Source organism: Carassius gibelio, chromosome A24 (genome assembly GCF_023724105.1).
Source record: "Carassius gibelio isolate Cgi1373 ecotype wild population from Czech Republic chromosome A24, carGib1.2-hapl.c, whole genome shotgun sequence".
Classification (NCBI taxonomy): domain Eukaryota; kingdom Metazoa; phylum Chordata; class Actinopteri; order Cypriniformes; family Cyprinidae; genus Carassius; species Carassius gibelio.
In genome coordinates, this window is record NC_068394.1 from 13897573 (window position 1) to 13921072 (window position 23500).

Sequence of the window (23500 nt, forward strand, 5' to 3'; positions counted from 1 at the left end):
GTGTGTATTAGAAATGTGACGATTTGTTATAATATAACTGAAAGTAATGAAGAATTCAGCGCGCCCCCTGCCGGTCAGCTTGTGCTGTTGCGCACGAGACACACCTGACTGATAAACTTCATCCATGTTATGTAAACCTGTGCAAATGAAGCTAATGAAAGTAACTAATGATGACACACTGTCCAATAAAATCTTTTTTTCTTCTTTGTTTTTAAACAAAATGTTTTTTTTTTTTTATCTGTATTTGCCACGTGAAATGACACTTGAAATTTGTATATGTTATCCAAAATTTATATATTATCCTATATTTGTCTAGTTCCTGTATATATGCCTTAACTTCAGATCAAAAGGTCTATTCAGCTGACTATAGGTTGATACTAATACAAAACATGGATGTTATTTTCTATTGGCTTATGGTTGGTGCCCTCATTTTAGATTCGAATTTGAGTGGTCACTTCCGTCAAAAAATAAATAAAATAAAAATAAAACCAAAAATTTCTGCATGCTTAGAAGGATAAATTCAAATTTATTTTGATATCTGTGGTATCTGTGTTATGCAGAAATGTGCAGTTGTTCGTTTACCCACAGGAGTACATATTATATAACAAATAATAATGGGCATGGTCATTATTTCAGTAATGCAGTTTAAGCCTTTATTGAACACACCAGGACTCGATCACCAGCACCGATACTTAAGTGCTTCCTTTGTTAATTAGGTTCACTGTTTTTGAAAATCACCATAGGAATAAGGTGTGTGTTGTATTTGGTGTGTAAAATAGGTTACTAACTGAACTATCTGCAAATATGGCCAAAGACAGGATCCATATCAACTGGGCATGTAGAGAGTGGCAAATCAACAACCACTGGTCACCTGGTCTAATGGAATTGACCATAGAACAATTGAGAGATGGCTGCAAAATGTTCATATTAATTTGGGCTCTCTTTTATAATTGATTAATTACATTTATTATTATTCTTTTGAAGAAGGGAAAGAGTTCCTTCAAGTATGCCTGGGTTCAGGACAAACTGAAAGCAGTGAGGGAACGTGGTATTACAATTGATATTTCCCTGCGGAAATTCAATACTCAGAAATACACCTTTACTATAAGTGATGCACCTGGTCATCGTGACTTCATTAAGACCATGATCAATTTCATAGGTATGTAACGTGAGGGTTCGTTATGTGGTGGTAGATCACTCTTTATAATAATGAACAGCAGAATGGAGACAGAAGACTTCAGTCAAGCGGCACTTTTACTGAACACCGTCACAACCACAACACTTCCTTCCACACGGCCTTTCACGTGACATCACTAACCAATCAGAAGCAAGGACTTAGACTGAGATAAACGTGAGTGAATCAGATAGGCAGATTCAGCAGAATATCCTTACTGCATTAAATATGTAAACACATAAAGGTGTAAATAATTAACTGACTAAACATTGTAAATATACTTCTAGTATATTAACTCAAATATAAATCATATTAAATTCTAAACATTACAACTTTCCAACATGAAATATGACCTCCACTTCTAAACCTTACATTTCCTCCCCCACCCACAAAAGAAACGTCCCCGTTTCCCATCAAATAAACAAGTAACATTCACCACAGCAATAAACCAACTGTATCAGTTCAGAACATAGTCCTTAAGGAATCTTGGAGGTCTAACTGAACGTTTCCCAGGGCGTAGCAAAGAACCAGACGCCTGAGGAGTGGAGGGGACAGTGTCAAACTGGCTTACTGGGCCAAAGGAGGGAGCTGAGCAAGACTGAGTCAGAGGAGAGCGGGACTGGGGCTGTGGTCGGGGTTGTGGATGGCCAGTGGGAGGGACTAATGAGGGAGTATTGCCCTGGCCAGATAAGGTGTAACTCCTCGTGGCTGCAAACTTTAAAGGCTTAAAGGGCAAAGCACCTGATAATGCAGTCAAATGAGGGAGTTGAGACTGCAAAAAGTCACGTGTAGGTGTCTCATGTCCACAATCTGGCACAGGAGCATAGTAGGGTCTGAGACGGTTGTAGTGGACAATCTGGGACTTATCAGACTGATCCAGGAGATAGTGAATCCTGTATGTCACTCCAGGAGAATCCACATCAGATCCTAGGCACTCTAATATTTCAAAGGGGCCTTTCCAGTGAGGAGCAAGTTTTTGTTTTGCTGTAGTGGGGTCATTTAACCAGACAAGGTCTCCCGGAACATAGGGAGTGTGCTTAACACTCTTGTCATACTGTCGTTTCTGCTGATTGTGGGCATAATCTCTGTTCCATGCAGCAGAACTGAAAGCGGACTGAAGTTTCTGTGTCAATTGTGCAACATAGTCAGCAGGAGAACCCGTAATAGACAAAGATGGTGTGTTGTTAGGTAACAGCATGTTGACAGGCATCCTGGCTTCATGACCATGTGTGAGGAAGAATGGTGTGAATCCTGTTGTAGAGTGTGGGTTGGTATTGTAAGCCAAAGCAACTTGGTTGAGGCAGTCATCCCATTCCCCAGACTGCTGAAGAAGTGTCTTGGCTAACTGATCAATAAGTGTCCTGTTGAACCTCTCAATCATGCCGTCACACTGAGGATGATATGGGCTGGTTCGTGTTTTCTGCACGCACAGCAGGTCACACAGATGTTTCATCAGGTCAGATTCAAACTGACGTCCCTGATCAGTGTGAAGCATTTCCGGAATACCATGCTCACAGATGAAGTTTTCAAACAGACATTTCGCTACTGTTATGGCGCGCTGGTCTGGAATGGCATAGAGGTTGACATACTTGGAGAAATAATCTTGGACAACAAGCACATACCTGTTGCCACGACTCGTGATGGGGAGCTCAAGTATGTCAGCTGCGACCTTTTGGAATGGCTCAGTAGCAACAATTGTTTTCATTGGAGCTCTCTGATAAGGTGTGGGACTCCGTCTGGCGTCACATGGAGTACATTGCTTGCACCACATCTTGATGTCACGTGACATAAAGGGCCAGTAGCACAGCTGTTGAGCACGTTTCAGGACCTTATCAGCAGATGAATGACCAGTTACAGGATTTCCATGCAGCATCTGAAGAACAGTGTCTTTCAAAGCATGAGGGACAATCAGTTGATGGAGCACTGATGTTGTGGATGGGTTGAAAACTTTACGGCAGAGCACACCATTATGAAAAGTAAGTCTGTGGAATTCTTGCCAAAATGCTTTCTCAACAAGTGTGCGTTTTTTCATGCGCCAGTATGGGGGTTTCTGTCCCTTAACTGTCCAGCTAATAACCTCTAACAGTACGGGGTCTCGCTGTTGTTCCTTTTTAAAATCCTCTTCAGGGAACTGCAGCACAAATGTGGAGGAGACAGACTGTTGAACACACTGTGAGGAGGTCGGAGGAGATTGTGGTCCAGTCAGGTTACAGCAAACTGGCTTTGTATCAGTACTGCAGAGGCTGTGATGTACAAAACTGACCGGACTAGACAGACTCACAGGACTCAGATTAGAATGTCTCTTGTCAGAGTGCGGATTACCAAAAGCACTGGAGGAGGTGCTCTGCTCAGTTGGTCTGATGTCAGCAGGGCGACGTGACATTGCATCTGCATTGAGGTGACTGTGGCCATCCTTGTAAATTACAGTCCATTCAAAAGGATCAAGTTCAAGGGCCCAGCGTGCACGGCGACCAGTTCTGTCATTGTCAATGGGTATTTTCCTGAGACCCAGGAGAGGTTTGTGATCAGTTACAATAACAAAGGGCTGTTTGTAAAGGTAGTGGCGAAAATGTCGCACGGCCCAGACAATGGCCCAGAGTTCTCTGTCATATGTTGACCATTTTCTTTCTGCTTTTGTGAGAACATGACTAGCATAAGCAACCACTTTTTCTTGATCCCCTTGCCTCTGAGCAAGCACAGCACCAATTGCAGAGCCTGAAGCATCTGTGTAGAGGGAGAATGGCACAGTAAAATCAGGGAAAGAAACCACTGGAGGGTTTGTGAGTGCATGTTTCAGATAAGTGAATGCATCCTGACATTGAGAAGTCCATTGGAAAGGTGCATTCTTCTCTGTGAGAGCATGTAGAGGAACACTGTGATGTGCAAAGCTTCGGATGAATTTGCGGTAATATGAACAAAGTCCCAGAAATGCTCTTACTTCTGTAGCTGACCGTGGAGTAGGCCAGTCTTGGACACTTTTCACATTCCGCGGGTCTGGCTGAATGCCGTCTTTGGATACAACATGACCCAGAAACTGTACTTGATCCCTGGCAAAACAGCATTTTGAGGGATTCAGCTTCAGGCCACTTGACTGGAATCTGGAGAGAATTTCTTCCAGGTGCTGGAGATGTTCACTGAAAGAGCGGCTGTAGATGAGGACATCATCCAAATACACTAGACATGTTCTCCATGGGAGGCCACGAAGTACCATTTCCATCAAACGCTGGCATGTGGCTGGAGCGTTGGTGAGACCCATTGGCATAACTTTAAAGTGATAAAGGCCACTACCTGTTGTGAATGCTGTTTTTTCACGGTCTTCCTCCTGCAGCTCGACTTGCCAATAGCCATGTTGTAGGTCCATTGTGGAGAACCAGGCAGAGCCCGACAAAGCATCCAGTGCGTCATCGACTCTCGGAAGAGGGTGGGAATCTTTGATTGTCACTGTATTAAGTTTTCTATAGTCCAGGCAGAAACGCCATGTGCCATTTTTCTTGCGCACCAAAACAACTGGCGCAGCCCAGGGACTGTAGCTTTCTTCAATGACATCTGCCTTTAACAGGTTGTCAACTTGAGTCTGTATTTCAGCTCTCTGTTCTGGTGTCACTCTGTAGGCTCTCTGTTTAATTGGTGTGGCCTCACCAGTGCGGATTTGATGCTTGATGATGCTCGTGCGACCTCTGTCCTCTGAGTGTTTACTGAATACTGCTGAGTATTTCTGAAGCAGTGATTTCAGAGACTGAACTTGGGAAGGGGACAGGTCGCTGTCATTTATCTGGACAGGTGGAGCTATATCATGCACAGGGGAGGTTGCACACCCTGTCCCTTCCCCTGATACGATGTCAACAGATGAAACTGAATGAAACTCACCCAGGTGTTGACCTGAATGCAGCTCAACGTCATCTCGGGAGGGATTTAAGATTCGAACCACTGTAGTACCATTCTGAACCTCACTGAGAGAATGTGCCACAATGATGTCACACAATGGGTTGGGCATGAGAACACCATAATAGTCAGTTGGCATGGGAGAAGCAGGTGTAGCTGCTGACACACAGGCTGTGATGAGAGTTTCACTCATAGCTGGAATCTTAGTGGGCGCTAGCACAGATACATTACAGCAGGCGGCCACTTCATGTCCTTTGGGCAGGAGAGGAATTTTCATGTCCCAAAGTTGCAGCATTTTGTTGTTTATGTCAAGGAGGGCATGGTGTTTCCGTAGAAAATCAAACCCAAGAATGACTGGCTGGCAAGCACCTCTGAGAATTTCAAAGTCCTGTTGCCATACCTGATGTCCAAGTCTGATACCAATCGTTAACTTGCCTAAAATGTCCAGGCACTGTCCATCGACTGAGCGAGCTGGCAGAGACGAGGGTGTCATGGGGCGTTTTTTCAATGCTGGGTGAGAGTTACGAAAATCTTCGCTCACAATGGAAACAGTAGAACCAGAGTCAATTAAAGTGCACACTTCAATGCCCTCAACAATAGCCAAGATTGTAGAAGAGACAGAATCATCAGAGTGTGAGTCATTTTTGTCAGGCATTAACTTGGGAAAATCCTTTTGGGGCAGTGAGACAGTAGCTGATGTTTGCCCCTCAACAGCAGCTAATGGAAGTTTCCCTGACGTTTGGAATCAGAGTGCGAATATCGTTCAGGAGACTTGAAGCGAACACTACCTCTAGCATGTGGACTGGCATCCCTGTTTCCCTGTGGAGCAGGACTAGGGCTGCGTCTGTATCTGTTCGTATCATCCTTGTCATGGCGACCATACCTGGAGTACTGATAGGACTGGCGTGAGGGAGAGCGATGACGGTCACGTCTGTCATTGTCATGCCATTGACGGTCTCTCTGAGTAACAGGGGAAGGAGGACAACGGTCATAGCAGGACCCTGGATCACGACCATGATACTGCTCAGGTGAGTAATTGTCTCTGCGGTGTTGTCTGTTATAATAGGGTTGTGGAGAGACACTGCGTGCACTGTATCGAGCATCATCAGAGGAAAACCTTTCAGTTTGGGAGTCCAGACGCTGAGCTAGGTGGCTGTGTTTCTCTCTTAATAGGTGTACTTCACTTTGTAAACTGTTGACAGTAAGAGTCAGCTGCTCAACTGCATGCAGAAGCTTATCATCAGTAGATTTAGGACGAACCATAGCTACCTGCTCTGAAGCGTGAGAGTGTGGAGACCCTACAGTTGTCAGTTGGAGTGCTGCACGCGCCCTCTCACACCGGCTGGCGATACGCAGGGCATCCTCAAGATCCTCTGCACCCATCTCATGGACTTTTGACTGAAGATTTGGGTCCAAGCCAGCAACAAAGCGGCGAAATTTTTCACCTTCCAGTGCATTGTGGTCATAGTTTGGAAAGGCTTCTAATACAAGACGAGTGATGTCAGCACTGTACACATCCAAACTTTCACCTGGTCGACGAGGTCGAGCATTCACATGTGTCTGGAAGAATGGCAGGGAGTATATTGGTCCAAAAACGTCCCTGAGTTTCTCCTTTACTGAATCATAGTCCTTCTGGATAGAAGAAGGAAGGCTGTCCCAATACAGAAATGCAGCATCTGCTAGGCGAGTAGGGAGGACAGAAGCCATCACCGTATACAGATCTGTATCAGTTGAACTCATAGCCTGCACTGCCACTTCAAAACGTCGAGACCAACTTGTGAATGATTCAGTCCCATCTCCTTTAAAAGCAGGTGGAAGATCAATTTTTAGGGCACTGGAGACAGCACATGTGGCTAGAGAAACAGCACCTGTTGATGTAACGTTAGCATCGCGCCGTCGTCGCGTGGGGGAAGACTGCAGCCCAGTTTCACTTTCATCAGCCGACATGGTGACAAAATATCCAGTCCCAAAACTCACAAAAAGCACGTAAAGTGGAAAAATAAATAAGTAAACAAATACCGCAATAGTCCCTTAATATCTCCACAGTAGTTGTTAGTAAATCCACTGTTCACAAAGAGTGTAAAATCCAGATAGCGCAAAAAAAATAAAAATGACCGCATCCACAGTTCGTAGGAATAAAACCACCAAAATAATCCCACCGCTGCCACCAAATGTAACGTGAGGGTTCGTTATGTGGTGGTAGATCACTCTTTATAATAATGAACAGCAGAATGGAGACAGAAGACTTCAGTCAAGCGGCACTTTTACTGAACACCGTCACAACCACAACACTTCCTTCCACACGGCCTTTCACGTGACATCACTAACCAATCAGAAGCAAGGACTTAGACTGAGATAAACGTGAGTGAATCAGATAGGCAGATTCAGCAGAATATCCTTACTGCATTAAATATGTAAACACATAAAGGTGTAAATAATTAACTGACTAAACATTGTAAATATACTTCTAGTATATTAACTCAAATATAAATCATATTAAATTCTAAACATTACAACTTTCCAACATGAAATATGACCTCCACTTCTAAACCTTACAGGTATATGTGCTTCTTGAGTAGTTGAGCTCTTGAGTGTTTATCTGGGTTTCTCTTCTGGTACTTCATATACAATCAAGTTGATATAGATGGTGACCTTTTCAGCTTAGGCTGATGCTGCTCTGTTAATTATCTCTGCTGCAAAGGGTGAATTCAAGGCAGGAATTTCTTGCAATGGTCAGACGAAAGCATGCTTTGCTGGCTTGCATCCTTGGGGTCAAACAGCTCATGGTCTGTGTCACTGAGCTGGCATTCAGCCAGAAACGTTATGATGAGGTGGTGAAGAATGTGTCTGTGTTCATCAAGAAGATTGGCTTTGAGATTGGTGCTGTACCTTTCATACCTGTTTCAGCTCAAGAGGAAAGAAGACCACTCAAGTGGCCAAACTTTGTTGGAAGGGCTTGATTCCCTACTTCCTCCAGTGCGCAATGCAAGCAAACCACTGACCCTTCCCTTTCAAGATGTCTACAAGATTGGTGGTGGGCTGGGGCGCTGTAAAGGGGGGGTAAACGATGACGATTCTCGGGGCCCATGACTAAGAGGGGGCCCAGAGAAGCCCCCAATAAAATTGTGGTGCTAAAAAAAAATATTTGATAGTAAAAATTATTAACTTTAAATTATTCTATTTGCGGTTTCCTGGTGTCAAAAAATGTATTTGTTTAGGAAACACAAACGTCCGTGGGCCCCTCTCCCCCTCTCGATTATCATAAAATGGTTTAGTCCGCCCAAATTGTATCCAGTAACCAAGGCAACACAATAGCGCCGGCAGATTCAACTTGACAGAGGATGTGAAAATGCCTGAAAAATCTGGAAGTCAAAAACGGAAAGAGAAAAAAATAAGAGAAGTGAAAGAGGCAAAGGGTCGACAGTATGTTACCCAACATTTCACAAGAAAAAAAGTGGGTTTGTAAGTAGGCCTAAATTGTTAGTGGACCGCCCGTGACAATGATCGTAACCTACGGCACTTTTCTGTGCGTACGCACGCTTTGTACATGAGGCCCTAGGTCTCTACGGTAGCATTTTTCGATAAGTTGGCACGTTTCGATAGAGCAGGGTGCAGAGGGTGCACAGCTTTGCCTCACATGCAGCCGGTGTCGGCATCTTTGTACATGGCGGCGCCCACTTTCAGCACCCTGCTGCGGTCCACGCTGTTGCACCTGTCTTGCAAGCAGTAACTTCATGAACTCGAACTATCAGCTGTTTGTGAGGTTTCAGTGCCTCTCTTGAAGATGATGTGGAGTTGTATTACTACACTGTCCCCTATATTGTCAAATACAGCATGATTCATCTCTGCCAACCATCTTCACATAATACTTTCACATTATCTGATCCAGACCATCGGCAAAACTCAATTTAAACAGCGCAAAATCACTGCCTGTGGACGTTATAGATAGAAATTATTATATTTCTGTTTTTATTCACACAATAAGTATTTAAACTAGTTTTAATGAAAATTCGTGTAGTTTTAGGAAAAGTCAGGGAGCAGCAAGGCTTTGTGATTTATTTAGACAAAGTTACTGACTATGCAAATTTCAAAACGGTCAAAATGATGCCATGTTCATTCTAGTGTTAAAGATAATTACCATAAGTTTAAATGTTGCGGTTAAAATGAATGCTGGTGGCTGTTGGAATGTTAAAAGTGCATGATAAGGGAACTCAATTTTCTCAAACGCACTTCAGTGTTTCCGTTACATTTCAACTGTCATGTTAAAAATATCAGGTTAGATTAGATTAACTTTATTGTCATTGCCAGTGTACAGTACAAATATTCATACAAATATAAATATATGTGAATACCACTGATCTATATATATAGATCAGTGGTGAATACACTATATTACACATGTACAGCTATGCACAGTATATACATTATACAGTACTGAAGTAGTGCAGTATTACAGAGGACAAATTACAGGTGTGGATGGACATGGGATGGAGTTCAATTGTCTGATTGACTTAAATATATGAGAATGATAGTCAAAATACCATAAAAGAGCATGATTTTATGTAAATTAATATGAAAAAACTCTCAGCTGTGTTGGGGGCCCTGTCAAGATTCTTTTCATGGGGCCCAAAATCCTCAGCAGCGCCCCTGGTGGTGGGTAAAACTACCAAGTGGGCAAGGTCTTGATTTAACAAAGTATAAAACCCCTTAATTGTTGAGCACTCTGGACTTCTACTGTGACTGTCTAACTGGGCTCCCCTCACCAGGTGTTGGCACAGTCCCTGTGGGACAACCCATTCTCACTCCAAAGGCGTCAAAAATTGAAGCATGGTCAAGCGCCCCTAGCGTCACTTTTATGACGCCAAATGTGCCTCTCGGCGTCGAATATCGAAGCACTACGACCTTCATTGCTTTCAATGGGAAACTTTTGGCGTCAGAATTCGACACGAGGACATGAGATGTTTATCGCTATGAAATCACGTTCAAGAAGTCTCATTCAGCACATATCGCGATACTTGCTATCAGTTCCACAGTTTGGGTGAGTAGTCGTATATACGCTCTTTTAATGCCTTTTATAAAATGTATTCTGTCTTATTTATTAATCAGATTAGTGCCATATGTTTAATCGCTGTATTATATCGGTCATCCAGGGCTGTCTTTGAGTTTCATTGCGTTTAAATAAATGAACACAGCTGCTAATTAGTCTGATTAAACTCTATCTGTCACCTGACGTGCCATAGACCTTCAATCCGTTTTATATTATTATTAATTTCAGGATCAATGATGCAAGTTGTATTTGTAGTAAAATCATGGTAATCACGACACTTACATTAGTAATAAATGAAATGTGAAGTTAAAACACAGTAAACAGGACATTAGTAACTGTAGTTTTACTATGGTATATTAATAATCAATACAACAATACAATAATCACCAAACCAGCTATGTTTGTATCACTGTAATGTTAGTGTTTTTATGTGCTTTTATATGACAGATATCACAGTAATCATATGTTCTGTACCATGCTTTTAATACCTTTTAATGTAAATCCAAAAAAAAAAAAAAAAAAATCAAATTAAAAATAAATAATAAAACATGCATTTTTCCATTTTGCAGTTCATTCATATCAGTTTATATTTATATATATATTTATATATATTTATTATATCTAAATATTTTGCTCACAGATCATTATTAACATTCTTTATATAATTCAATTTTATTTACTCTCCCCATTTTATTATTTTTATTTTTATTTTTAGCTGAAAAGACGTAAAGGCAGTCAGCCCAGTGGTGTTTCTGGAGAGGGATTCCTTCAGAAATGGAGAAGACAGAAAGCTGCGGAGGCAGATATTTGCAGCAGTAAGTCCGTGATAGTTTGTCCCTTTTATCAAACATTCCTGCTGTTATAATTTGTACAGCATTTGTTGTTTCTTAAACTGTTGCACTGTCCAAATACCCACACTTGCCATCTTTGCACTTGACCACTTGATTACTTATTAAGTCTTTCCTGTATTTCGCCTAGTGTTCAAGTGAGCATGATGACCACAAGTGTGTGTCGAACTTTTCATGACCTGATGACTGTGTTTCCCAATCCTGGTCCTGGAGAACCCCAGCACTGCACGGTTTTGGTGTCTCTCTTATCTGCCTTGGAGTCTTCACTGATGAGCTGATGAGTTGAATCAGGTGTGTTTGATCAGGGAGACATCTCAAATGTGCAGTGTTTGGGTTCTCCAGGACCAGGATTGGGAGCCACTGCCTTATGGGACACTTAAGTGTTTACAGAGATTTTTAATATCTAATTATCAATATTTCACTGTTACTGTACATTGGACAGCTTCCCATGACCTCTTGTGAGATCTCGGCAAAAAGTCTGACAATTTATTCCAAAACATGATGCATGATGGGATACAGTAAGCTTTGTATAGCTCTCCGGAGCATTATTGGAGAGGTTTAGTGTGTGTTAAGGACGCTGTGCTTTGGCATTATTAAGTCCGGGGACAGTCTCGTTCACACACTGTCATGTACACACACTCTCAAGTGGCCAAGACTGCAAGTGTGGGTATCTGGACAGGGTCAAAGTCTTAAAAATGATCCCTAAACACAGTCGCACATCACAGTCTTAATAATCCAGTTTAACACTTGTATGATATTGTACAAGCCCCAGGACGGTCTCATCTGACACTATCAAAAGAATTCATATGACTATAGCTTGCTATTAATTACTTGTATTCAATAATGCATGCATTTAACATTTAATTATACAGCATCTTTACAGAGGTGTAATGTACAAGTTGCACGTACTTAATAATATTTTCTTCTTTCTGTCTTACAGGATTTTTTGCAGATAATCCTAATGCTGTTCTTCTTTTTCAGGTCTAAAATATCAAGCTCAACAGCTCACTCAAGAGCCAACCCTCACAAACCTTCCTAAAAACTAAAAGAGCTATTACTGAGTCTCAGCGAATCTTGCCACGATCAGCTCTTCCCAGGTACATTTGTTTAGAATATTTTTTTCAATCAACATTTACTCCTCAAATGCTCTGGTCTGAATCTTACTTTAAATTAACTTAATTATGTTTAATGAGCAATATTAATTGCACACAGAGTAAGTAGAGATTATCTTGTTTCACAGAAGAGAAGGAAGACCAAGGAAATGATTTGCTCAGGATGAGGAATGAAGACGGCCATCTTGTGCTCAAACAAACAGAAGTCCTCTGGTATGTGTGTGTTGAAGCAATGCTGTGTTATACAACATTTTATGATGATCTCTCACAGAACTGGTCATGTCAGCCTTGATTTCTTTTTTTACTATTACAATTACAGCATGTTAGCAAAGTGTGACTGGACATTTTATGTTTTTAAAAACACACCACCTGTTTTAAGAGTAGACAAGTATCATGAAATTGGTTTAGCTGATATAAACCGATTTACATTATTTAATTGTTTTGCAAATGTTATGTTATAAATTGTGAATTGATAGTTGATTGGTTTGAAGCCAGGCCTTACACTGCACAGACTAAAACACATTTGTGAGAGAAGTCAGGAACTTTGGAGAAAGATTCTAGAGGAAGAAAACACATTTACTGCAACAATAGATTCATTCTAGAGTCTCTGAGAACTACACATGCTAATGGAGTCTCATGAGCAAGTCCTTTGCCTCTGTAACTTTTTCTTAATTCTTGCAGAATGACATATTTATTGCAGTATTTTAATTTGTACAGATGATCTCATCAGCCAAATGAGGGGTTTTGACCAAGTGATGCTCTTGAAAGGAGTGAAAGAAGAGGATGTGGTAAATTCTCTTCAGAGAAAAAGCTTCTCAAAAGGTCTCAAAACAGCTTGAAGAATGGTAAGTGTACAGTACTACAAGGCTCATAGTTACTCACACTGCTAAAATCACGCAGAACATAAGCTGAGCTCTCTGTCCATTAAACAACTTCATCTGGATTGCTTGTTTCACTTTGACCAGGTCTGGGATCTTAGGACTGAGAAATCCTCTGACTGAGAGAAGCTACACCACATCAGTGCTATCAACCACAAACTGTTTCCAGACACGAGAGAAGAAGATCATCATGGGAGATGAAACCAGTTTAGATGTGATGATGGGAATCATTATTTTCTGGAACAGTATCTCATGTCTTATATATATCACATGATCTGTATCACAGTTGACTGGATGGGACTGTGTGACTTTTAAGGACATTTCATCACTCATCTGTGTGAACTGATTTATATATGAGGTTAATGTATTTTTGATGATAATTATTTTCATTGAATCTTATTTGTCTTGATGCTACTTTATCAACTTTATAGTCTATGCTTCAATAAAATGAAAATGGTGAATATTGTGTTGTGAAGATTCTTGGTAAATACATAATTTTACTAGGTAGGCTCATATGTGTTTATTTTAGACTTGGAAAAACAACATATTAATTATTGGGATTATTTTTTATTTAAGACATAAACATTTTCGATCGGATTAATAACATCTGAGACATCAGTACACCAGAAAGTAATTTTTTTATATTTTAGTAACATTTAGCACATTTTTTAGTGAAATAAAGGGAGTTACGAGATTAATTATTCTGCATTACAAGATGGTGCCATGGGCTTTATTGTTACAAACACTTGAGGGATAACTGAGAATGTAGCAGGAATGATCAACGTGGATCTTGTACAGTATTCAAACCAAGAGCACACACATTACTGATGTCCAGCACCTGAGGAGCAAGATACGGGGGTGAAGAGGACATTTTTACACTGATTTTTGCTAAATAGTTATATATATATAAATTAATATTCTTAGCACTGCATGAATTTGTCCTTGTGTAATAGTGAAGTATCACAATGTGTATACATTGTCCTTGATTACTGCTTTACAGTGGGGAATAGATAAAGGCAAGTTGTTGCAGGTTCATCCATTATATTTCTTGCCATTTACTTCAAAAATCAAATAAATAATCTATTATTTTCATTATTAAATAATTTCTTTCTAATTTTTCAATGTTTCATCAGATAGCCTCACAATGTCCTGTCAAAAGGTTTAATAGTCATGATGAATAGAACAGAAAACAGAGGACTGTGAAAACTGTCAGATATAAATGTGACTCAGCTCAGTTTGTTGTCCATGATGAGGAGAATACATATATGTAGGTTTTACTGCCCTTCTACCGCCAGGGGCCCAGTAGCACCCCCCGGAAGAGCCCAAAACTGTACAATTCAAATGGCTGTAAATCAGAGTCCAATTAACATATCAAAGAGAAAATGGGCAGGATTATTACTTATGCTATGCTGATAAAATAATGTTGAGCTCAGTTTTCAGAAATAAATGGAAAGCTGACATAAAGGCATTTTAAATATTGCTCACTGTAAAATACCACATTTCAGCCTGCCTCTCAAATATATCATAGAGGTTTGCACAATAAACATATTTAGATATCCAGTTTTCCTTAAAATAAATAATTTATTTCGTTTCGTTAATAAAAAGTTTTAAACTACATTACCCACAAGCCTCCGTCGTTCTATCTATGGAAAGGCAACACTAGGGGGCTATTTGTGGTTCATTTAAGTTATGCTTAGGGTTAGGATTAGGATCTCGCTAAAGATGTCATTTTTCTCAAGATAGCAACACTTCATTGTTGACTTAATATATTACTAATGTGATGATAGCAGCAAAACATACTTTTTAACATGATGCGCTGTTTAATATGGGTTAAAAGATAGTCCAACCACAGACTGTCCTGAAAATTCATAGCCAATGACATCAAAGCTGAGCAGTAGCATCACACTTCCTTATCCATTTATGACAGATGTCTTTCGTTTTTCGGCAGAAGGGATAGATTCGGTTAACAATAGATTAAGCTTGCTACTTATTAGATTCTGTTTTATTAACGTCTACACCTTCCTCCGTTGTTCAGCTTGACAAACATTGGGCAATATTGATGTGCACATGCCCAGCAGTCGCAGTTGTATCCAACAGACAGATTCCTCTATTATAAATCTAAGATACATTTTTAAGATTTGTATTTTTTTTTTTGACCCAATACAAATATATTTACTAATCAAATGACGTGCTTCTAAAATTTACATTGTATATTACATTGTGTTTTAAAGTTAAAATTGTTCACATTTGTGTTTCTGTGATTTACCATTCTCTACCATTTGAACTCTAGGAATAAAAACTGAAATTATAAATGAATGAACAAATAAATACATAAAGCATAATAAACATGCATATTTTTGTAAGGATCTTCCATTATTTATTTATATGTCAAACTCATTTAAAGACAACATGCCCAAATTACTACACTGCATCCTCTGTCACCAAGCTCGTTTTTGCCACCATAAAGAATAAAAAGGCAGTTATGTTGTAAACATTAACTATTTTCAGTATGCAAATGAAAATGCTTTTATTAAAAAACAAAACAGTAAATACAGTATGTCTTTCAGAGAACACTGGAAAAAGTGTTGTGACCAAAATGTTATACAACACAATGTAAATGTTTCAAACTCACAAAAAAACACCATGAAGACATGCATGTCAAGTGTGCAATATATTTTTAATATGGAGCGCTATTTTTAACTATTGTTTTCATCACTGGTTCTGTAATGTATTCATTATGAGCTTATAATTAAAACAAAGTTACATCTTCTACAAAAATTAAACCACTCCAAAGTCTAATCACTGATCCAGGGACCATATCTGTGTGTGTGGGTGACAAAGAGTTAACGAGGTGAGTCCTTGTGCATGATGGAGAATTACAGCGTTATCCTCAAAAAATCCTGTAAGACAGAAAGGAAGGAAATATTAAATTACATTCAACTTATACATTACACTGTGTTTTGTTTAGACCATAAAAGCAGCCTCTGTAAAGATGCTGTATAATTAAATGTTAAATGCATGCATTATTGAATACAAGTAATTAATAGCAAGCTATAGTCATATGAATTCTTTTGATAGTGTCAGATGAGACCGTCCTGGGGCTTGTACAATATCATACAAGTGTTAAACTGGATTATTAAGACTGTGATGTGCGACTGTGTTTAGGGATCATTTTTAAGACTTTGACCCTGTCCAGATACCCACACTTGCAGTCTTGGCCACTTGAGAGTGTGTGTACATGACAGTGTGTGAACGAGACTGTCCCCGGTCTTAATAATGCCAAAGCACAGCGTCCTTAACACACACTAAACCTCTCCAATAATGCTCCGGAGAGCTATACAAAGCTTACTGTATCCCATCATGCATCATGTTTTGGAATAAATCGTCAGACTTTTTGCCGAGATCTCACAAGAAGTCATGGGAAGCTGTCCAATGTACAGTAACAGTGAAATATTGATAATTAGATATTAAAAATCTCTGTAAACACATAAGTGTCCCATAAGGCAGTGGCTCCCAATCCTGGTCCTGGAGAACCCAAACACTGCACATTTGAGATGTCTCCCTGATCAAACACACCTGATTCAACTCATCAGCTCATCAGTGAAGACTCCAAGGCAGATAAGAGAGACACCAAAACCGTGCAGTGCTGGGGTTCTCCAGGACCAGGATTGGGAAACACAGTCATCAGGTCATGAAAAGTTCGACACACACTTGTGGTCATCATGCTCACTTGAACACTAGGCGAAATACAGGAAAGACTTCAAATAAGTAATCAAGTGGTCAAGTGCAAAGATGGCAAGTGTGGGTATTTGGACAGTGCAACAGTTTAAGAAACAACAAATGCTGTACAAATTATAACAGCAGGAATGTTTGATAAAAGGGACAAACTATCACAGACTTACTGCTGCAAATATCTGCCTCCGCAGCTTTCTGTCTTCTCCATTTCTGAAGGAATCCCTCTCCAGAAACACCACTGGGCTGACTGCCTTTACGTCTTTTCAGCTAAAAATAAAAATAAAAATAAAAATAATAAAATGGGGAGAGTAAATAAAATTGAATTATATAAAGAATGTTAATAATGATCTGTGAGCAAAATATTTAGATATAATAAACATATATAAATATATATATAAATATAAACTGATATGAATGAACTGCAAAATGGAAAAATGCATGTTTTATTATTTATTTTTAATTTGATTTTTTTTTTTTTTTTTTGGATTTACATTAAAAGGTATTAAAAGCATGGTACAGAACATATGATTACTGTGATATCTGTCATATAAAAGCACATAAAAACACTAACATTACAGTGATACAAACATAGCTGGTTTGGTGATTATTGTATTGTTGTATTGATTATTAATATACCATAGTAAAACTACAGTTACTAATGTCCTGTTTACTGTGTTTTAACTTCACATTTCATTTATTACTATTGTAAGTGTCGTGATTACCATGATTTTACTACAAATACAACTTGCATCATTGATCCTGAAATTAATAATAATATAAAACGGATTGAAGGTCTATGGCACGTCAGGTGACAGATAGAGTTTAATCAGACTAATTAGCAGCTGTGTTCATTTATTTAAACGCAATGAAACTCAAAGACAGCCGCGGATGACCGATATAATACAGCGATTAAACATATGGCACTAATCTGATTAATAAATAAGACAGAATACATTTTATAAAAGGCATTAAAAGAGCGTATATACGACTACTCACCCAAACTGTGGAACTGATAGCAAGTATCGCGATGTGTGCTGAATGAGACTTCTTGAACGTGATTTCATAGCGATAAACATCTCATGTCCTCGTGTCGAATTCTGACGCCAAAAGTTTCCCATTGAAAGCAGTGAAGGTCGTAGTGCTTCGATATTCGACGCCGAGAGGCACATTTGGCGTCATAAAAGTGACGCTAGGGGCGCTTGACCATGCTTCAATTTTTGACGCCTTTGGAGTGAGAATGGGTTGTGTGGGAAAGATTGAGACTGGTGTCTTAGAGCCTGGAATTGTTCAATCAATCACCTTTATTTATATAGTGCTTTAAACAAAATACATTGCGTCAAAGCACTGAACAACATTCATTTGGAAAACAGTGTCTCAATAATGCAAAATGACAGTTAAGGCAGTTCATCATTGAATTCAGTGATGTCATCTCTGTTCAGTTAAATAGTGTCTGATGAAAAAATAATGTTCTCACCTTCTCAGCAGTCAACTTTGCTGGTGAGGTCAAGTCAATTATGATGTATCACCAGGGGCTTCAGACTGCCCTCCCTGGCCACAATGTGGGCTACAACATTAAAAATGTGTCTGTACAGGTGCATCTCAATAAATTTGAATGTCATGGAAAAGATCATTTATTTCAGTAATTCAACTCAAATTGTGAAACTCATGACTTAAATAAACTGAGTGCACACAGACTGAAGAAGTTTAAGTCTTTGGTTATTTTAATTGTGATGATTTTCGCTCACCAACCCACCAATTCACTGTCTCAACAAATATGGTGACATGCCAATCAGCTAATCAACTCAAAACACCAAGCATGTTAACAGAAAGTTGAGTGGAAGGAAAAAGTGTGGAAGAAAAAGCCGCACAACCAGCAGATGAGAACTGCAGCCTTATGAGGATTGTCAAGCAAAATTGATTCAAGAATTTGAGTGAACTTCACAAGGAATGGACTGAGGCTGGGGTCAAGGCATCAAGAGCCACCACACAAAGATGTGTCAAATAATTTTTTCTTACCTGGGCTAAGGAGAAGAAGAACTGGTCTGGATTGTTGCCCAGTGGTCCAAAATCCTCTTTTCAGATGAGAGCAAGTTTTGTATTTCATTTGGAAACCAAGGACCTAGAGTCTGGAGGAAGGCTTACAGGATGGAGAAGCTCATAGCTCAAGTTGTGTTAAGTTTCCACAGTCTGTGTTGATTTGGGGTGCAATCTCATCTGCTGGTGTTGGTCCAAAGTGTTGCTTGAAAACCAAAGTCACTGCACATGTTTACCAAGAAATGTTGGAGCACTTTCATGTCCTTATGTTGACCAGCTTTTTGAAGATGCTGATTTCATTGTCCAGCAGGATTTGGCACCTGCCCAAACTGCCAAAAGCACAAACAGTTGGTTAAATGCCGTGGTGTTGGTGTGCTTGACTGGCCAGCAAACTCACCAGACCTGAACCCCATAGAGAATCTAAGTGAGTGACGAAAGTGACGTGACATTCAGCCAAGTATGGTGACCCATACTCAGAATTTGTGCTCTGCATTTAACCCATCTGAAGTGCAGATACACAGAGCAGTGAACACACACACAGAGCAGTGAACACACACACACACTGTGAACACACACCCCGAGCAGTGGGCAACCATTTATGCTGCGGCGCCCGGGGAGCAGTTGGGGGTTCGATACCTTGCTCAAGGGCACCTAAGTCATGGTTCAGTTCAGTTCAGTTCAGTTTATTTATATAGCACATTTAAAAACAACCATGGTTGACCAAAGTGCTTAACAATGTCTAGAAAAGAAAACTAGAGAGTCACATACAAATAAAACAAATACAGTAAAAACATACCAATGTCACAGCTCAGCTTGATATAAAAGCCAAGGAATACAAGTGTGTCTTAAGAAATGACTTAAAAATTCCAACAGTCTGAGCAGTTCTTATGTGTACAGGTAAACTATTCCACAAATTAGGTGCCACCACTGAAAAAGCCCGGTCACCTTTATTTTTTAACTTAGTTCTTGGAACACTGAGGAGCACCTGACTGGATGACCTCAATGCTTTAACGGGGGCATGGACATGTAAAAGCTCTGATAAATACGCAGGCGCCAACCCATTTAAGATCTTAAAAACAAACAATAAAATCTTAAAATCAATCCTGAAGCGGACAGGAAGCCAGTGTAGTGAAGCTAGGACAGGGCTAATGTGCTCATACTTTTTAGTCCCAGTCAAAAGCCGAGCTGCTGCATTTTGGACTAACTGTAAGCGTTGAAGAGATGACTTATCCAGACCAACATATAAAGAGTTACAGTAGTCTAGTCTAGATGTTATAAAAGCATGAATTACACTTTCAAACTCCTTACGTGGCAGGTAGGGCTTGACTTTAGCTAACAGTCTTAGTTGAAAGAAACTGGCTTTTACAACAGAACTAATCTGTTTTTCAAATTTAAAAGCACTGTCAAAAATCACACCGAGATTCTTGGTAAATGGACGAACAAATAACCCTAAATTACCAAGTGCATCTACACAAGCACTTAAATCCCCAGGACGACCAAACACAACAATCTCAGTCTTATTTTCATTAAGACAAAGAAAGTTCTGATCCAACCATATTTTTAAATCTTTCAGGCAATTCAGTAATGAAAGAAACGAAGCTTTGTTATTAGTATTGACAGGCAAATAAATCTGTACATCATCTGCATAACAGTGAAAAGTGATATTGTGCTTTCTAAAAATATACCCCAAGGGCAGCATATACAAAGAAAACAACATAGGGCCCAATACTGACCCTTGAGGGACGCCACAAAAAAGAGGGTGGGCAGATGATGAAAATTCACCAAGGTGAACAGAAAAACTTCTGTCTGTCAAATATGACTGAAACCATTTAAGGGCTATGCCCTTAATACCGACACAGTGTTCAAGTCTAGATAAAAGAATAGAATGATTGACCGTATCAAAGGCCGCAGTAAAATCCAAAAGGACTAAAACAGCAGAGTTACCAGAGTCCACAGTTAAAAGAAGATCATTAGAAACTCTTAAAAGAGCAGTTTCTGTACTGTGACGGGGCTTAAAACCAGACTGAAAATTTTCATATATACTAAATTCATCAATAAATGACTGAAGTTGATTAAAAACAACTCTCTCCAAGACTTTCGATAAAAAGGGGAGTTTAGATATAGGTCTAAAATTTGACAAATTGGAAGGATCCAAGTTATTCTTTTTCAGTAGTGGTTGTACAATGGCATGTTTAAAAACAGATGGTACACACCCTGAGCTGAGAGATGTATTGACCAAAGATACAATGCTTTGCCCAACAGTGTCAAAGACATCTTTAACTAAATTGAACTGGTATTGAAGGTGGAGAGAGAACTGTAGGAAACAACCTTTCGATTGGGAGTCCGACTCTCTAACCATTAGGCCACGACTTCCCCCCCAATCTATGAGGTATTGTCAAGAGGAAAATGAGAATGAGAAAAGATACCAAAAAATGCAGATGAGCTGAAGGCCAGTCAAAGAAACCTGAGCTTCAATACCACCTCAGCAGGGCCACAAACTGATCACCTCCACACCATGCTGAATTGAGGCAGTAATTAAAGCAAAAGAAGCCCTTATCAAGTATTGAATACATGTGCAATAAATTAACATACTTTCCAGAAAGTCAACTGTGGCGAGTGGGTAGTATCGAGTCCCACGTAGGAGATGGAGGGATATAAAACTGGAGCGACGACCGTCAAGGACGAGAGAGGACCAGGCCTGGGACTTATTTTATGTTTTGCTTTTATTTGTGCGCGTCAGTCGCCGTGAGGGGCTGACGCGCTGTTGTGTTTATTTTTGATTATTAAAGTGTTTTTGATTGTGCGGCGGTTCCCGCCTCCTTCTTCCCGATGAATAGGATGTATATCGTTACAGTGGTGCCGAAACCCGGGAGAAGGAGGGACGCGCTGCTGAAGATCCCTCGCCGCTGTGGTGAATCCGCGGTGCCCTCGAGCAGGCGAGGTATGTGCCGCCAGGGACGCTCGAGGCGGTGGGCTGTAGTGAGTTGCCGGGGACGGGCGAGCTCGCTGCCAGCCGCCCACGATATGGAGGGGCGGCTGCCGTCCGTGAGGGAGCGGAGGAGTCGGCGCCGTTCGCCAGGGGGCCGGAGCCTGCTGCCTCCGCGATTGAGTCCGGAGGGGCAGGGAACGGGGGACTCCTGCCGCTGCCCAAAATCGGAGGAGCCGTCGCCGTCCATCGGGCGGCGGAGGAGTGTCGTGCCGTCCGCCGAGGGCCGTCCAGTGCCACCGCCAGGCACCGCGGAGGAGATCACCCAGCTGGTGGAGGGCCGAGCAGCAGTGCGTCTGGGAACCGGAATTTTTTTTTTTTTTTTTTTCTCCCCTCTCTCGTCCTTGTCGCTCCTCCTTCCATCTCCTTTTCTCTCGCCTCGTCTGTCCTACCCCCAGGTTCCTGCAGGTCCCCGTGAGCGGTCCCCCCCGGAGGGAAGGGGGGGGGGGGGGGATAGAGCGCAGTCTCGAGGGTACCCCCCGGCCTGCGAGGGGCGATGGGGGTATGTGGCGAGTGGGGCGGGGCCGAGAGGCGTGGGAACGAGGAGTGAGGCCAGGTGTAGTGATTGGAGATGAGCTACACCTGCGCCCCACCGCCAGTATCGAGTCCCACGTAGGAGATGGAGGGATATAAAACTGGAGCGACGACCGTGAAGGACGAGAGAGGACCAGGCCTGGGACTTATTTTATGTTTTGCTTTTATTTGTGCGCGTCAGTCGCCGTGAGGGGCTGATGCGCTGTTGTGTTTATTTTTGATTATTAAAGTGTTTTTGATTGTGCGCCGGTTCCCGCCTCCTTCTTCCCGATGAATAGGATGTATATCGTTACATCAACAATTCACAATAAATAAATATATTAATATTATTGGTCTTATGAAGTATAATTAGATGTGAATTGCTGAGTTTCTGTTAAATGTGAGTCAAAATCATCACAATTAAAATAACCAAAGACTTAAACTACTTCAGTCTTTTGTACATTTAATTTATTTAATACACAAGTTTCACAATTTGAGTTGAATTATTGAAATAAATAACATTTATTGAGATGCACCTGTAAAGAACCTTCAAAGAGATGATGTAGCAGGTAATGAATGCACAGCAGGACCCACCATCAGACGTCAGCAGGTTTATTGCTCAGGTACTACAGCTTTGCTCTCTTTGATGAACTCTGGTTGACAAACTGGTAACTGAATCTCTTGCGTGTTTCAACAGTTCATAATGCTGAACCACCCAGGCAAAGTCAAGGTTGGCTACTCCGCTGTACTAGATTGCCACGCAACTCATGTTTCCTGTCATTTTGCTGAGCTGAGGGAAAGACTTGTTCGGCGTATGGGGAAGAAACTGGAAGACTGGCCCCAGTACTTGATGTCAAAAGATGGTGCTACAATCAAACTCATCCCAAACAAACCCTTATGTGTGGAGAGCTTCTTTCATTATCTACCTCTGGGTAAGCCACTGGATTTAAAGTCAAAGTACTGCTGAAAGAAGCCAGTTTTAATGTGTCTGTGGGTGTGTTTTTCTTGTCAGGTTGATTTGCTGTAAGGGATTTAATACATACAGTTGCTGTTGGAATTATCAGAACTGGAGAAGGTGGACTAAGCTAAAAAGCTGTCACAAAAACCTGCTCCATCAAAATGAGTTGCTCATTCGTCCCTTTTATAACACTTTTCTACCAGCAGTCTGGTATGTGAACCAAAAAGTTTATGTTGAACATTTTTGTAAAGTTTTATGGAACCGCACTTTATTTTTGCCAATTCAAGCCGCTTTTTAATTACGTTGCTGCTGTATTGGGTTGTTTGAACTGAC

General features: G+C 40.7%; 1 long non-coding RNA gene and 1 pseudogene across 1 annotated transcript; both read left to right on the forward strand.

Annotated features, from left to right (window-relative positions):
* Positions 1 to 679: 679 nt before the first annotated feature.
* On the forward strand, positions 680 to 23332 carry LOC127946144 (elongation factor 1-alpha 2-like; annotated as a pseudogene).
* LOC127946145 (uncharacterized) lies at positions 10408 to 13392 on the forward strand. The gene is made up of 5 exons (XR_008151019.1): positions 10408 to 10918; positions 11933 to 12048; positions 12192 to 12276; positions 12781 to 12908; positions 13029 to 13392. It is a non-coding gene; the product is annotated as an uncharacterized LOC127946145 (long non-coding RNA).
* Positions 23333 to 23500: the final 168 nt, after the last annotated feature.